This window comes from Carettochelys insculpta, chromosome 22 (genome assembly GCF_033958435.1).
Source record: "Carettochelys insculpta isolate YL-2023 chromosome 22, ASM3395843v1, whole genome shotgun sequence".
Taxonomy (NCBI): domain Eukaryota; kingdom Metazoa; phylum Chordata; order Testudines; family Carettochelyidae; genus Carettochelys; species Carettochelys insculpta.
The window spans coordinates 3,408,749-3,424,675 of NC_134158.1; positions in this window are offsets into that span (position 1 = coordinate 3,408,749).

A 15,927-nucleotide genomic window follows, 5' to 3' on the forward strand; every position below is an offset into this window, starting at 1 on the left:
CAGACACGCAGCGGGGGCAGCGGGGCAGGCAGACAGACAGACAGACACGCAGCGGGGGCAGCGGGGCAGACATAAGAACACAAGAACGGCCATACTGGGTCAGACCAAAGGTCCATCTAGCCCAGTATCCCATCTGCCGACAGTGGCCAATGCCAGGTGCCCCAGAGGAGGTGAACTGAAGACAATGATCAAGCGATTTGTCTCCTGCCATCCACCTCCCGCCTTCGACAAAAGGCGCCATCCCTCACCCCTGGCTAACAGCCATCTATGGACCTAACCTCCAAACATTTATCGAGCTCTTTTTTAAACTCTGTTAGAGTCCTGGCCCTCACAGCGTCCTCTGGCGAGGAGTTCCACAGGTTGACTGTGCGCTGTGTGAAGAAAAACTTTCTTTTATTACTTTTGAACCTGCTACCCATTAATTTCATTTGGTGTCCTCTAGTTCTTATATTATGGGAACAAGTGAATAACTTTTCTGTATTCACCTTCTCCACACCATTCATGATTTTATATACCTCTATCGTATCACCCCTCAGTCTCCTCTTTTCCAGACTGAAAAGTCCCAGTCCCTCTAGGCTCTCCTCATATGGGACCCGTTCCAAACCCTTAATCATTCTAGTTGCCCTTTTCTGAACCTTTTCTAACGCCAATATATCTTTTTTGAGGTGAGGAGACCACATCTGCACGCAGTACTCGAGATGTGGGCGTACCATAGTTTTATATAGGGGAAGTATGATAGTCTTTGTCTTATTTTCTATCCCTCTTTTAATAATTCGTAACATCCTATTTGCTTTACTGACTGCCGCTGCACACTGCGTGGATGTGTTCAGAGAACTATCCACTATAATTCCAAGATCTCTTTTCTGATCTGTTGTAGCTAAATTTGCCCCCATCACATTGTATGCATAATTGGGGTTATTTTTCCCAATGGGCATTACCTTACACTTACCCACATTACATTTCATTTGCCATTTTCCACACGCTGAGGCCAGTGTGGACGTGCGCCACCCCCCCAGAAGTGGATGTCCCAGTGTGGACGTGCGCCACCCCCAGAAGTGGACGTCCCACTGTGGACGTGCGCCACCCCCAGAAGTTTTCGCCGGTGGCCGCAGGCGCTTCTGGGCGGCACCTGAATGTCTCCTGGGCGGCCGCCCGAGCACTCAGCTCACAGGGAATGCTGGGGGCAGCTAGCCCCCTGCAATGGCCCCGCTGGGCCAGCGGAGAGCCTGGCATGAAGGCAGCTCACCTTGTGCGACAGCCACCCAGGAGCGCAGGACCTTCCCCTCCCAGGCTCTGCCAGGGCTTCGGCTCCGACTCTCCCTGGGCCGCCTCCAACCCGGCTGCAGTCCTGGGGCGGCTGCAGGGGTTACCTCGGCCAGTGGGGCAGCGCAGGGACACAAACACGCGCACACAGATCGGTGAAACACACGTGCACACACAGATCAGGGACACACACACACAGCTCAGGACACATCCCCTCCAGCAGGGGGCACCAGGCATGGGGCTGGCACAGCCCCACCATACCTTGCAGCCTCCCAGCCTGGGGCCGGATCCATGTGCCAGGCCGCCCCCCACTCACCACCAGCCCTGAGAGCCAGGAACACAAACCCCTGCCCCGAGGAACAGCCTGTCCCCCAACCGGCCGCCCCACCCCCTGCGTATCCACCGCACAGCCTGCACGCCAAGTCGCAGGGCTGGGCCCAGTGTCTGCGGAAGGCGGGTGAGCCCCCTGCTTTGGGGCTGGACCCCATCTCTGGCTAGGGGAGACCAGCATGTGGGGATGAAGACCCATGAGGGTAGCTGTGGAGCGACATTCAGCTCTTATCAGAGCCTCTTGGGAGAAACTGAGGCATAGCAGGAGCCAGGTGTCCTCCTCCCCTTGCCCCTATAGCCACTAGGTGCCCCCGCCCCCCCAAAGCTCTTCCAGAGCCAGGGACAGAACCTCCCATTGCTGTATCCTGCTCCCCTCCCAGAGCCGGGGACAGAACCCAGGAGTCCTGGCTCTAACCCGCCAGACCCCCACCGCCCCCTCCCAGAGCTGGGGACAGAACCCAGGAGTCCTGGCTCTAACCCGCCAGACCCCCACCGCCCCCTCCCAGAGCCGGGGACAGAACCCAGGAGTCCTGGCTCTAACCCGCCAGACCCCCACCGCCCCCTCCCAGAGCTGGGGACAGAACCCAGGAGTCCTGGCTCTAACCCGCCAGACCCCACCGCCTCACTCCCAGAGCCGGGGACAGAACCCAGGAGTCCTGGCTTTAACCTGCCAGACCCCCACCGCCCCCTCCCAGAGCCAGGGACAGAACCCAGGAGTCCTGGCTCTAACCCGCCAGACCCCCATCACCCCCCTCCCAGAGCCAGGGACAGAACCCAGGAGTCCTGGCTCTAACCCGCCAGACCCCCACCGCCCCCTCCCAGAGCCAGGGACAGAACCCAGGAGTCCTGGCTCTAACCCGCCAGACCCCCACCGCCCCCTCCCAGAGCCGGGGACAGAACCCAGGAGTCCTGGCTCTAACTCGCCGGACCCCACCGCCCCACTCCCAGAGCCGGGGACAGAACCCAGGAGTCCTGGCTTTAACCTGCCAGACCCCCACCGCCCCCTCCCAGAGCCGGGGACAGAACCCAGGAGTCCTGGTTCCCCCCCCAGTGCGGGTTCATTGTTACCATGGCACTGAGCATTGGGCAAGATCTCATAGCTCTCCCCGCACAACTCGGGACCAGTGCAGGCTGCTTTGTAGCCCAGGCGGCACTGGTGTGCACCCCTTGCCTGGCAGGCAACCCGCTGGGCTGCGCTGGGCTGGGGGAGTGGAGCCCCTGTGACTGCACTGGGGGGCAGGATGGAGAACCGCAAGATCTGGGGGGGGGAGGCATGGGGCCTCTGCGGGGCAGAGTAGATGGGGAGCCAAAGAGGGGAGCTGGGGGAAGCTACAGTGAGCCAGGCAGGAAAGAGGGGAGCTGGGGGAGCCAGGGAGGAGAAGCGGGAGCCGAGAAGGGGAGCTGGGAGAGCCAGGGAGGAGAGGCGGGAGGCAGGCAGGGGAGGGGGGAAGCAGGCAGGGGAGTGGGGAGCCAGGCAGGGGAGGGGGGAGGCAGGCAGGAGAGAGGGGAGCCAGGCAGGGGAGGGGGGAGGCAGGCAGGAGAAGGGAGGGGAGCCAGGCAGGGGAGCTGGGGGAGGCAGGCAGGGGAGCTGGGGGAGCCAGGCGGTGGGGGGGTTAGGTAGAGGAGGGGGGAGGCAAGCAGGGGAGCTGGGGGAGGCAGGCAGGAGGGGTACCCCCACCCACCAACACCCCCCACCTCACCCATAATACCCCACCCACCAACACCCCCCCACCTCACCCATAACATTCCACCCACCTACACCCCCCACCTCACCCATAATACCCCACCCACCAACACCCTCCACCTCACCCATAACACCCGGTGACAGCTGCCGCGCTGCGCATCCTCCCCCACTGGGGGAGCCCCCAGGAGGCTGGGGCTAATGCAGGGCTGGGGGTGGAAGGCCGGACTCCTGCCAGCACTGCAGAGCTGGGCTGGATGGCTGGGGGAGACGGGAGCAGGCAAAAGCCCTGCTCCGAGGGAGGGGAGATACCCCTGTGCTGCGGCAGCTGCTGGGGTGGAGCCGGCTGCCAGCCGAACAGAACGCAGCAGGGGAGGAGCAGCCCACGCGGTGCCCTGGCTCTGGTGGAGAGGAGGGGCTGGGATGTGGCGTGGTTGGGGGCCGCTGTGCCCAGGGAATGCCACAGTCCCAGCTGGCACAGCCTACGGCTGCCCTGGCCCTGCACCACAGCAAGGCTGAGTGGGGCCGGCCAGGGATGCAGGGCGCCTTGGCAGGGTGCCAAGCACTGCTCACCTGCCAGCAATCAGTCAGGAGCCACCCTGAGTGCAGTGGGGCAGGGCAAGGGCTGAGCTCAGCTCCCAGGGGTTAATCCAGCATCACCCTCAAGTGCAGTGGGCCAAGGACAGGGTGTGAGCTCAGCTCCCAGGGGTTAATCCGGAGTCACCCCCAAGTGCAGTGGGACAGGGACAGGGTGTGAGCTCAGCTCCCAGGGGTTAATCCGGAGTCAAACCCGACTGCAGTGGGGCAGGGCCAGGGTTGGAGCTCAGCTCCCAGGGGTTAATCCGGAGTCAAACCTGAGTGCAGTGGGACAAGGACAGGGTGTGAGCTCAGCTCCCAGGGGTTAATCCGGAGTCACCCCCAAGTGCAGTGGGACAGGGACAGGGTCTGAGCTCAACTCCCAGGGGTTAATCCGGAGTCACCCCCAAGTGCAGTGGGACAAAGACAGGGTGTGAGCTCAGCTCCCAGGGGTTAATCCGGAGTCAAACCTGAGTGCAGTGGGGCAGGGCCGGGGTTGGAGCTCAGCTCCCAGGGGTTAATCCAGAGTCACCGCCAAGTGCAGTGGGACAGGGATAGGGTCTGAGCTCAGCTCCCAGGGGTTAATCTGGAGTCAATCCTGAGTGCAGTGGGACAAGGACAGGGTGTGAGCTCAGCTCCCAGGGGTTATTCCAGAGTCACCCCCCAAGTGCAATGGGACAGGGACAGCGTGTGAGCTCAGCTCCCAGGGGTTAATCCGGAGTCAAACCTGAGTGCACTGGGGCAGGGCCGGGGTTGGAGCTCAGCTCCCAGGGGATAATCTGGAGTCAATCCCAAGTGCAGTGGGGCAGGGCTGGATTGCAGCAGCTCAGACCCTGGTGGAGGACTGGGGTGTGCGCGCACACACACACACATGTACACATGCACACGCGTGCGTGCACACACACACTTACACACACACACACACACACACAGAGGCCAGGGGGAGGTAAGGACACACTGCTCAGTCGGTGCCCAGCAGTGCAGCAAGCAGTGCAGAGCGAGCGGACAGGCGGCTCAGAGGTGCCTACCGGCTGCTCCCCATCTGGGGGGCGGAGGGGAGTGGGGCCTGAGAACCAACCCATCCTGGGACCCCAGGGCCTGGACTGGGTCAAGCTTTGCTCTGCGGGCCACCAGCAGCTGCTGAGGTGGCTGGCAGGGGAGCCGCCTGTGCCCCCCAAAAACGGGGTGACTCTGAAACCTACTGACGGCCATGCGGAAGGCTCCCTGCTGCGCCCTGGCTGCTGGCAGGTAACACTGAGGTCTCTGCGGCCCCATGGACCCAGTGCCCTCCCTGGCGCCCGGGGGAGCTGCAGATGCACCCGGAGGCTGCTCAGCCCAGAGGCGGGGTGATGGTCGGGGTGGACAGGGCTCTGGGTGAGGCAGGGACCCACCACCGGTCCAGGGCCCGGGGCCACCGAGAGCCCTGGGCTGCAGTGAGCGCCAGGAGCGGTGCCGCTCACCACCCCAACCCCGCACATGGCCTGCGCACTGCTCGCAGCGCCCACGCACCCCATGGGCACGCAACGCACCACAACCCCCCGGCACACCCACACTCCACACCCCCCCATGGGCATGCAACACACCACAACCCCCCGACACGCACACACTCTACAACCCCCCCGACACGCACACACCCCATGGGCACGCAAAGCACCACAACCCCTCGACATGCACACACTCCACACACCCATGGTCACGCAATGCACCACAGCCCCCCGACACGCACACAATCCACACACCCCCATAGCATGCAACGCACCACAACCCCCTGACACGCACACACTCCACATACCCCATGGGCACACAATGCACCACAGCCCCCCGACACGCACACAATCCACACACCCCCATAGCATGCAACGCACCACAACCCCCCGACACGCACACACTCCACATACCCCATGGGCATGCAATGCACCACAACCCCCCGACATGCACACACTCCACACCCCCATGGGCACGCAATGCACCACAGCCCCCCGACACGCACACAATCCACACACCCCATAGCATGCAACGCACCACAACCCCCCGACACGCACACACTTCACACAGCCCATGGGCACGCAATGCACCACAACCCCCTGACACGCACACAATCCACACACCCCCATAGCATGCAACGCACCACAACCCCCCGACACGCACACACTCCACATACCCCATGGGCACGCAACGCACCACAACCCCCTGACACACACACAATCCACACACCCCCATGGGCATGCAACACACCACAACCCCCTGACACACACACACTCCACACCCCCCCATGGGCATGCAACACACCACAACCCCCTGACACACACACACTCCACACCCCCCCATGGGCATGCAACACACCACAACCCCCTGACACACACACAATCCACACACCCCCATAGCATGCAACGCACCACAACCCCCCGACACGCACACACTCCACATACCCCATGGGCACGCAATGCACCACAACCCCCCGACACGCACACAATCCACACACCCCATAGGCACACAACGCACCACAACCCCCCAACACGCACACACTCCACACATCCCATAGGCACATAATGCACTACAACCCTCCAACATGCACACTCCACACACCCCACATCCTACATAGCCACGCAACGCACCACAAACCCCTGACACGTACACACACCCACACCCCATATAGCCACACAACACACCACAACCCCCCCACACGCACACACTCCACGGGCATGCAATGCACCACAACCCCCTGACATGCACATACTCCACATACCCCACATAGCCACGCAAGGCACCACAACCCCAGCTATGCACACGCTATATACACCCCTAGGCACGCAACGCTTCACAACCCCCCGACACACACAAACTCCACACACACCACACCCTACATAGCCACACAGAGCACCACAAACCCCTGACACGTACACACACCCACACCCCACATAGCCACGCAACGCACCACAACCCCCGACGCACACACTCCACATAGGCACACAACGCACCACAACGCACCACAACACTCCAACACACACACTCTCCACACACCCCATAGGCACACAACGCACCACAACGCACACAATCCACACACCCCCATAGCATGCAACACACCACAACCCCCCGACACGCACACACTCCACACTCCCCATGGGCATGCAACGCACCACATCCCTCCAACACGCACACACTCCACACACCCCATAGGCACACAACGCACCACAACCCCCCAACACGCACACACTCCACACATCCCATAGGCACATAATGGACTACAACCCTCCAACATGCACACTCCACACACCCCACATCCTACATAGCCACGCAACGCACCACAAACCCCTGACACGTACACACACCCACACCCCATATAGCCACACAACACACCACAACCCCCCCACACGCACACACTCCATGGGAATGCAATGCACCACAACCCCCTGACATGCACATACTCCACATACCCCACATAGCCACGCAAGGCACCACAACCCCAGCTATGCACACGCTATATACACCCCTAGGCACGCAACGCTTCACAACCCCCCGACACACACAAACTCCACACACACCACACCCTACATAGCCACACAGCGCACCACAAACCCCTGACATGTACACACACCCACACCCCACATAGCCACGCAACGCACCACAACCCCCGACGCACACACTCCACATAGGCACACAACGCACCACAACGCACCACAACACTCCAACACGCACACTCTCCACACACCCCATAGGCACACAGCGCACCACAAACCCACCAGCAACGCACACACTCCACACACACCACACACCACATAGGCACACAACGCACCACAGCCTCCTGACACGCACACACGCCACACACCCCATACCCTACATAGCCACACAATGCACCACAACCCCCCAACACACATACACCCCATAGGCACGCAACGCACCACAACCCCCCGACAGACACACACTCCACACACACACCACATTGGCACACAATGGACCACAAACACCCCAGGCATGCACACACCCCACTCACCACATAGCCACGCAACGCACCACAACCCCCCAACATGCACACACTCCACACTGCACATGGGCATGCAATGAACCACGACCCCCCCCCAGACACGCACACACTCCACACACCACACAGGCATCCAATGCACCACAAACCCCCCAGCCACGCGCACACCCCAAACACACACCCCATGCATCTGTATGTACATGGCATACACACCATATGCACCACAAACACACCCTATACACACACTCCATGCATCCCATATACACCCACACACCACAAGCACACACACCATGCATGACACACTCCCCATACACATTCCAGGCACAACAAACACGCACCCTGTACACACTCACATGCCCCACACACCCCATGCATCCCCCACACACATACCATGTACCACACATACACCATTCACGCATACCCCACACACAACCCACACACATTAAGTAGAATACACACCTTCCCTGTGCGCCACACAGACCCGCCATGCGCAACACATCAAATGCCACACACACACACACACATTATACACAACACACCTTGCACACCACAACACCACACACAACACACTCCCCATGCACCACATCCCCATACAAACAAACCCCATAACACATCCTTACACACCTCACTTGCACGCCCCATGGCCACGTCTACACTAGCACAACTCTTCAAAATGGCCAGGCAAATGGCCATGTTGAAGATTAGCAGTGAGGTGCTCATGCATATTTAGCGCCTCGTTAGCCCGCTGCCAGCCACGGCTCTTCGAAATTGCCGCGTTTCGCTGCCGTGCGGCTCGTCTAGAGGCCAGCTTCAGAATCCCCTTATTCCTAGCTGTATTCAGGGTGGTGGCCCATCTGCCCCGCGCCCCCACAAAACACAGGCACACATGGTGCAGCTCCCCGCCCCAGTCATACACCCCACACACACCGCATACCTCCCCCAGCCATTCACATGGTGTGGGCCACAAACACACCAGTCACAGCCAGCCTGCACACGCACACACACACACACACACACACACACGCCTGCAGTGACTGTGATATGCACTCCTCTGCACATGGCCCTCTGCTGAGCAGGATGACTAGGCACACCCCACAACTCTCCATCACGCTCACTGTGCAAATGACACACACACACACAGACACACACACACACACACACCCCGCACAACACACCAACCCCAGCTCTGCCCCCCCACTGCTCCACAGCTGACTGACAGCCACGTGACGGCCACACCCAACTCCTGTCTCTCTCTCTCACACACACACACACACACACACACCACTCAACAAACCAACCCCAGCTCTGCCCAGCACACCCCCACAGCCGACTGACTGCCATGCAACCCCCACACCCAATTCCTCTCTCTCCCTCTCACACCCCCCCCCGCACAACACACCAACCCCAGCTCTGCCCAGTGCTCCCCCACAGACGACTGACAGCCACACCCGGCTCCTGTCTTTCTCTCTCTTACACACACACACACACACACACCCCACACACACACCCCAACCCCACCTCTGCCTGCTGCTCCCCCACAGACTGACAGCGACGCAACCATGCCCGACTCCTCTCTCTCTCTCTCTCTCACACCCCACCAACCCCAGCTCTTCCTGCCGCTCCCCCACAGCTGACTGACAGCCACATGACCACCACCCCAGCTCTTGTCTCACACACACAACACCCCAAGCCCAGCTCTGCCCAATGCTCCCCCACAGCCGACTGACAGCCACACGCCCACCACACCTGGCTCCTCTCTCTCTCTCTCTCACACACCCACACACACCCCACCCCAACCCCAGCTCTGCCTGTCACTCCCCCACAGCCAACTGACAGCCATGCGACCGCCACACCTGGCTCCTGTCTCTCTCTCTCTCTCACACACACATACACACACACACACCACAAAACACATCAACCCCAGCTCTGCCCAGCACTCCCCCACAGCTGACTGACAGCCACGCAACCACCACACCGGACTCCTGTCTCACACACACACTGCACATCCCTCCTCCACACACAAGCACACACACAGCTACACCCTCACACTGCTCAACACACACACACACAGTTACACACACAAGCCGCAACACTCTTACACAGCTCAACACACACACAGTGTCTCACACACACAGAGCGACACCCTCACACCACTGAACACACACACGAGCCACAACACCCTCACTGCTGAACACACACACACACAGAGTGACACCCTACTACCCTGCTGAACACACGCACGGTAACACACACAAGCCACAACACCCTCACACAGCTGAACACACACAGTGACACCCTCACAGCACTGAACACACACACAAGGTAACACACAAGCCCCAACACCCTCGCACTGCTGAACACACATAGACACACACGGTCACACACATGAGCCACGAAACCCTCACACCACTGAACACACACACACACAAGCCACGATACCCTCACAGCACTAATCTCACACACACACGTGCGCACACAGTCTCACCCACACAAGATGCGACTCCCTCTCACCACTGAACACACACACACACACACACACACACACACACACACGAGCCCTGCCCACCCCCCCACCCCCCTCCCAGCAGTGGCCTCTCTCCAGCCCAGGACTGGTACGGACACATCCCCCCCAGCCCCCGCAGTGCCTCCCCGCCGGGGCTGGCCGGCTGTGCAGGACCCTGCCAGAGGGGTCAGAGCAGGAGACGGCAGAAGGAGCCGGGGTGCTGGGTGCCTGCGGGGAGGGGATTTGGGGGCAGGCCCAGATAAACTGGGGCAGAACCAATTGCAGCTCATGAATCTTTTATTGGCCTGAATATTCCTGCCATTGCAGGGCTGCACGTTGGGAGTTGGGCGGGGGGGGGGCACCAGCAGAGCTGGAGGACAGGGCTGGGCAGGCAGGCGCCGTGGGTCGGGCGGCGGGGGGGGGGAGCTTGGGGGCAGGGCCGGGCTGGCAGGGGCTGTGGGTCAGGCATGTGGGACTCGGGGGCTGGGCCAGGCCGGCAGGGAGAAGTGGAGAGGGCTGAGTGGCTCTGGCAGAGGTTGGGGCCATGCCCTTCCCCCCCCACACACACAGCTCCCTCCTGGCCCCAGCGGGGTAATTATCCCAGGCACTAATCAGAGCTGACAACCAGCCCTAAGCGGTTGCCTAGTTACTGGCTCAGCCAGCCCCAGCCCCTCCCCCCACCACCAGCACTGGCCCCTCCCTACACACCTGGAAACTCAGGTGCTGGAGTGCCAGCTGGGCACAGGCAGGGCACTGCTGTGTGGAAGCTCGCAGCACTGGGCTTCCTCTGAGACATGTGGTGGGCCCAGGCGGAGCCCCCCACAGGGCACTGTTGCAAGGAAGCTCGCAACACAGCCCACCCCAGAGAAACATGCAGTGTGGCATCCCTGAGAGCACTGTTGCAGGGAAGTTCACAGCACATAGCCGACCCAGGGCACTGCTCGCGCCGCGCCTGCGTACCTGCCCTGGAGGGGCAGCGGGAGCAGGTGCGGCTGCAGCCACGGAGGGATATTTATAGAGCATGGGACTCAGCACTTTGGGAAATAAATAAATAACGAGCCAGGATCCAATGGCTCCCTCACCGGAGCACGGCCCCCACACCCACCACCGCGGGAGCCAGGGCCATCCCCTCAGCCGGGCCCCTCAGGTCTCATCTGTGGCCCCTGCTCGCCCACCCTGGCCTGCTGGCAGCCAGGAGCCTGGGTGGGAAGCACAGGGCCAAGTGTGGGGTGGGGAGCCCAGGTCGGGGGGGGGATCGGGGTAGTAGCACAGGCCAGGGGATCGGGCTGGGAGCGCAGGCCGGGGGGTGGGGGGGGTGGGGGTGGCAGCCCAGACTGGAGGGATCGGGGTGGAAGCCCAGGCGGGGGGGGGGTTGGGGTGGGGAGCCCAGGCCAGGGAGATCAGGGTGAGAGCCCAGACCTTGGGGATCGGGGTGGGAGCCCAGGCCGGTGGGAGGTCGGGGTGGGAAGCGCAGGTCGGGGGAGTTAGGGGTGGGAGCGCAGGCCGGTGGGAGGTTGGAGTGGGAAGCCCAGGCCGGTGGGAGGTCAGGGTGGGAGCGCAGGCCGGGAGGGGGTTGGGGAGGAGCAGAGCGCAGATTGGGGGGTTCAGGGTGGGAGCCCAGGCCAGGGGAGATCGGGGTGGGGAGCGCAAGTCGGGGGGGTTCAGGGTGGGAGTGCAGGCTGGGGGTATCAGGATGGGAGCCCCAGGCTGGGGGGAGGGTTCGGGGTGGGAGCCCCAGGCCGGGGGGATCCAAGCACTGCGGGGGGTCCAGAATTCAGGGGGAGTTAGGGGAAGGGATCAGGGAGAGCCCGGGAAAATGGGGGTGGGGGGCTACCCATTATGCAGCATCCAGGGGTTGTTCCCCTCCCCCCTGCACCTCTGGCTGTCCTGGGCCCAGGACCACTCCCAGCCCCACCCCTGCCCAATGGGGGCTGGCCGAGGGGAGCAGCTACCCAGGGACCGGCAGCCTCTGGGCTGGCTCCTGGGCACCGCCCTGCGGTCCTGGTACACCCCAGCCGCCTGGGCCAGACCCTGGCCTGCCCCCGCACCCCACCGGCCCTCTCCGAGCTCCAGGTCCCCACCTCCCTCCCCCTCCTTCCCGCCCCCAGGGCCTGCCCCCCACTCCCCACTGCAGCCCGCGCCCGCCTGCCGCCCCGAGCCCGTAGGAGCCCCCCGGCCCCGGCCGCGACCCTGCAGAGGGGGACGCCGGGGTGGGACCGAGAACGCCCGGGGCTCCACCCGCCGCCCCCACCCGCCCCGGCCGCAGGATCGGGGCGCGGCGCCGGCTTGTCCTTACCTCGCTGGAGCGATGGAGGCGCAGCTGGTGTCCGGGGGAGGCGGCGCCGTCCTGGGGAGGGATCCGGGGCGCCGGGGGATCCGGGGCTGGACAGACCCGGGGATGGGAGATCCGGGCGCGGGGGGAACCGGGGATGGACAGACCCGGGGATGGGAGACCCGGGGGTGGGAGATCCGGGCGCGGGGGGAACCGGGGGTGGGGGGATGGAGGGAACCGGGGATGTTGCACAGACCCGGGGATGGCGGATTCGGGCGCGGGGGGAACCGGGGGTGGGGGGATGGAGGGAACCGGGGATGTTGGACGGACCCGGGGATGGCGGATTCGGGCGCGGGGGGATCCGGGTGCCGGGGGATGGGGGATCCAGGGGCTGGGGCGCAGGGAGGCGGCGGCCTGGGGCTGCCCTGGGCCGGGCCGGGCGGGAGAGCGGAGGCGGTGCCGGCTCGGTGGCTCGCTCGGTCCCTCCCCAGCCCGCGCCGGGCGCCTGCTCTCTCCGGCGAGGGAGGCGGCGGAGGGGAGGGGAGGGGAGGGGAGCGGAGCGGGGGGCGGGGGAGCCTCCCTCCTTCCCTCCTCCCTGCCTGCCTTCGGCCCGGCCCGGCCCGGCCCGGGGGGACCCCCTGTCTGAAGCGCCCCGCGCCCCGCCCCGCCCCGCCCCAGCGCTGGCCTTGGTGCTGAGAGCCGGGTCAGAGGAGGTGACGGGGCAGGGAGTGGGAGAGGGAGGCAAAGGGGCGAGGAGGGTGCAGGAAGTGGGGGAGGGGTGGCAAAGGGGCGAGGAGGGTGCAGGAAGTGGGGGAGGGGTGGCAAAGGGGCGAGGAGGGTGCAGGGAGTGGGGGAGGGGTGGCAAAGGGGTGAGGAGGGGGGCAGGGAGTGGGGGAGGGGTAGCAAAGGGGTGAGGAGGGGGCAGGGAGTGGGGGAGGGGAGGCAAAGGGGCGAGAAGGGGGCAGGGAGTGGGGGAGGGGTGGCAAAGGGGGGGCAGGGAGTGGGGGAGGGGAGGCAAAGGGGCGAGAAGGGGGGCAGGGAGTGGGGGAGAGGTGGTAAAGGGGCGAGAAGGGGGGCAGGGAGTGGGGGAGGGGTGGTAAAGGGGCGAGGAGGGGTCAGGGAATAGGGGAGGGGAGGCAAAGGGGGAGCTATAGGGCAGTGAGCAGGAGGGGGGTGCCATGGCACAGTAGGGGGCTTAATGCGGTGAGGACTGTGTTGTGAGGGTGCAGGTGTTTGTGGTGCCTCCTCCCGGCATCTGCCCTGCCCAGAGTAGCCTCTGCTCCCTCCCCACACAGCCCGCTCCACACCCCCCCAGGTGCTGTCAGTCAGGGCCACACAACCACGGAGCTGCAATCACCAGGGGCGGAGCTGCCCAGGGCTGGGGCTAGGCCCTCGTGTCACCCACCCACAGCCTGCACATGCACACACGTATACATACCATCACACAGACATACATGTGCATATACACACCATCTCTCTCTCTCTCTCACACACACACAGGCATACCCACCATCATACACCATCTCTCGCTCGCTCTCTCTCGCTCTCTCACACACTGTCATACACCATCTCTCTCTCTAGATCTCTCGCTAGCTCGCTCACTCTCACACACACACACACAGACCGTCACACACCATTTCTCTCTCTCACACTCACGCACACAACCTCATACACCATCACACACACACACACACACACACACACACACACACACACCCCGTCATACGCCATTTCTCTGTCTCACACATTGCAGGCATGCACGTGCACACACACACACACAGAGCCTGCACACACAGAGGCATACACCCCATCATACACTATACCCCCCACACACAGAGCCTCCATGTGCCACACACACACACACTCATCATGCGCCATCTCTCACAACCACAGAGCCTACATATGCTCAGGGAAACACACACAGTTCACCACACGCACCCCATTGCATTGGTACACACATAGAAAAACATGCCCTAGCACACTCAAATCCACACACACAGAGCCTCCACACCCAGAAACACACAACAGATGGGCACACATGTATCCCATTGCACACACAGCCACACCCGCACTACCCCACACACTTCTTGTCCCACCCATACACAATCTTCCATCTTACACACTGTCCTTGCCCACCCCCCCCCCCGAAACATACCCACACCAGCCTACCGCCCTGGGTGTGGGGAGCAGATGGGGGACTCAGTGCCTGTGTGGCTCTTGGTCTGGGCACCAAATACTCTGGGTTTGGGCATCTGCCTGTGTCCGTGTGTGTGCGCATCTGACTGTCCAGCCAGGCATTCGCCTGTGCCTGTGCCCATGTGTGCACCTGTATCTGTGCATCTGCCTGGGTCCATGTGTCCACCTGTGCAGCTGCTTGTGTTCGTGTCCCTGCCGCCACCTGTGTGTGTCCGCCTGTGCCTGTCCGACTGTCTGTGTGGCCACCTGTGTGTGTCCAACTGTACCTGTGCACCTGACTGTGTCAGTGTGCCCACCTGCATCTGAGTGTCCACCTGTGCCTGGCCTTCTGTGGCTGTGTGTATCCACTATACTGGTGTGTCTGCCTGTATCTGAGTGTCCATCTGCACCTGCATGTGTCCACTATACTGGTGTGTCTGCCTCTCTCTGTGCAGCTGCCTGTTTCTACGTCCGCCTGCATCTGTGTGTCCATCTGTGTATGTTTGCCTGTACCTGTCCATCTGTGTCCACCTGTGTCAGCAGTCCATCTGCATCCGTGTGTGTTTAATTGTGTTTGTCTGCTTGTGTCCGTCTCCACCTGCGCCTGTGCATCCGTCTGTGTCCCCCCCTGTGTGCCCAGCTGTGTCTCTGTTTCCATCGATGTCCACGTCTGTGTGTCTGGCCTTTCTGACCCTCCTCCAGCCCCTGGCTGAGGGGGGATTTAGTGCGATCAGTGGATTATCCCCTCTTGGCACGACTCACCCACAGTACAAAGAAGAGACAGGCAGGCCAGACCCCTCCGCCTGCATCCCTCCATTCCCAGCCTGACCCACACCTGTCCCTCTTCCTCCCCACAAACCCCACCCCTTTTCCCGTACAGGGCCCCATCCTACCTCAGCCCCATATCGGCCCCACCCATTCTCCCCTCCACCAGTGGAGCTCTAGGGGCACCCCCACAACCATCCCACCCCTGCTCCCCCCACCTCTCTGCAGGGGGCTCTGCTGCCCAGGGCTCCCAGCCCAGCCCTGCCCTGCCCCCACCAGTCAAGGCCCCTCCTTCAGTCCCTGACACCCCCCCCCCGCACCTGAACCCCGAGACTATCCCCTGGGCCGCCCAGACTCCCAGGGTGACCTTGGGCAGGTCACCG